This window comes from Lathyrus oleraceus, chromosome 1, assembly GCF_024323335.1.
Source record: "Lathyrus oleraceus cultivar Zhongwan6 chromosome 1, CAAS_Psat_ZW6_1.0, whole genome shotgun sequence".
NCBI classification, from domain to species: Eukaryota; Viridiplantae; Streptophyta; class Magnoliopsida; order Fabales; family Fabaceae; genus Lathyrus; species Lathyrus oleraceus.
Genome location: NC_066579.1, coordinates 232,259,990 through 232,262,122, shown reverse-complemented (window position 1 = coordinate 232,262,122; position 2,133 = coordinate 232,259,990). Strand labels below are relative to the sequence as shown.

General features: G+C 39.8%; 1 non-coding gene across 1 annotated transcript; it reads left to right on the top strand.

Annotated features, from left to right (window-relative positions):
* Window positions 1-1,003: 1,003 nt before the first annotated feature.
* Window positions 1,004-1,110, top strand: LOC127116215 (small nucleolar RNA R71). The gene has a single exon (XR_007801186.1). It is a non-coding gene; the product is annotated as a small nucleolar RNA R71 (small nucleolar RNA).
* The last annotated feature ends 1,023 nt before the right edge of the window (window positions 1,111-2,133 follow it).

The following is a 2,133-nucleotide window of genomic DNA, read 5'->3' as shown; positions in this document are numbered from 1 at the left end:
TGGTATAGGTGGTTTATATGGCGGGGGTGGTACATAAGTTTTATCTTTAGGTTCTTCTCCTTTTTCTTGACCTTCCTTGTTTTCAGATTCCTCTGGTTCCTTTACTTCGTCCAGGGGCTTGGTATATTCCTTAGAAGTTTTGGGTTCACTCAATCTAGGGTTTGGTGGCTCATCATAAGCGTTCCCACTTCGTAGGGTAATGGCATTGGCTTGTCCTCTCGGATTTTATTGAGGTTATCCAGGGAACTGTCCTCTAGGTGTAGTCTGAGGGGCTTAGTTTAAAGCTACCTGAGAGATCTGGGTTTCAAGCATCTTAGTATGAGTAACTATTTGGTCAACCTTGGTTCCTAACTGTGTAATCAATTCGTTAACATGAATGTTCTGGTTCATGAACTCCTTGTTTTGTTGGGTTTGAGCGGTGATAAAATTTTCCATAATTTTCTCAAGGCTCGGCTTTGGTGGTATAGGTTGCATAGGTTGATTTGATCTTGGGTCTTCATAACTAGGTCTCGAAGGTGCATTATTTTGGATAGGGTTATTGTTTTTATAGGAGAAGTTCAGGTGATTCCTCCATCCAGGGTTATAGGTATTCGAATATGGGTTCCCTTGGGTGTAGTTCACTTGCTCAGAGTGGATTTCATTTAATAGACTGCATTCTGCAGATTGGTTTCCTTTGGTTCCACATATCTCACAATCCGACGAGACTGCGGCTACAGTATTCGGGTTTATGCACATATGCTCGACCTTAAGGGCTAAAGCGTCCATTTTAGCTTGCATCATGTCTATAGAGCTTAGTTCATGCACTCCTCCTTGGGCTTCTTTCTTCTCAACTGTCGCTCGTTCGACTCCCCATGATTGTTGGTTTTTAGCCATATCTTCGATGAGGGCACTAGCTTCAGGATAAGGTTTGTTCATCAGCGCACCGCCTGCGGCAGCGTCGATGGTCATCTTAGTGTTATAGTGAAGTCCATTATAGAAGGTTTGAATGATTAACCAATTTTCTAAACCATGATGTGGGCATGCTTGTAACAACTCTTTATATCTCTCCCAAGCTTCGAACAACGATTCTCCTTGGTTCTGGGTATATCTAGTTATATGGTTTCAAAGAACGGCGGTTTTACTTGGGGGAAAGTATCTAGCAAGGAAAACTCTTCTAAGGTTATCCCAAGTCGTAATAGAATTGGGTGGAAGGGAATCTAACCATGATAGGGGTTTATCTCTGAGGGAAAAAGGGAATAATCTTAAATGTATTACCTCAGGAGAAGCTCCATAGGTTTTAAAACTGTCTGCTAATTGAAGAAATATTTTTAAATGTTGGTTTGGGTTCTCGGTAGCGAGACCTGGGAATTATCTCTGTTGCACTAGTGGTAACAGGGACGGTTTAAGTTCGAAATTATTAGCTGGTATGGTTGGGTTTACTATACTAGAACTAGGTTCTTCGTTGGATGGTTGAGCGAAATCCTTAAGAGGTCTTTGGTTTTGATCTTCGGCCATAACTCTCTTAATTCTATGAAAGAATAAACGTGCGCGAGCGTAACATTCAGGTTCTGCTAGAGGGTATATTAAGCTTAAACTTCTGGTGCTGCGAGTTCTTCGCATTGACCGGCGGGAAATAGCCTAAGTCTAAACGGCATAACAACATGGAAATGAAATTTGACGAAATTAGTCCCCGGCAACGGCGCCAAAAACTTGATGCGTGATTTTTGCAAGTATACGAACGCGTCAGAGTAATATAAAAGATTGTCGAATCCATAAAGACCAAGTGTCAATCTATCGTTATCTATTGTTATGGTGTTATTCAAAGATAATCAAAATAGGTGTTTTTAGAGTGTGCAATGAAAAGTAAAGTGCTGAATAAAGTTAAATTAATAAAGATAGGGTCGAATGTAATTCACATAATCAATTAATAATCCAAGTACTTGCTAATAGAGCTACTTATGGGCAGTGTTTCCTACTTCAAAAAGAACTAATTTAATAGGAATTGTCGCTTTCGCGTATTCAGAACCGAGTTGTACTCCCTAACAAACCCTCTTATTGTCACTTATAAAAAGGCACGCATTGCGTTAGAGTAGTAAACCTATTTTTAAGAAATATAGTATCTTGACTAAATTGAAAAGTATTTTAACCTGGATT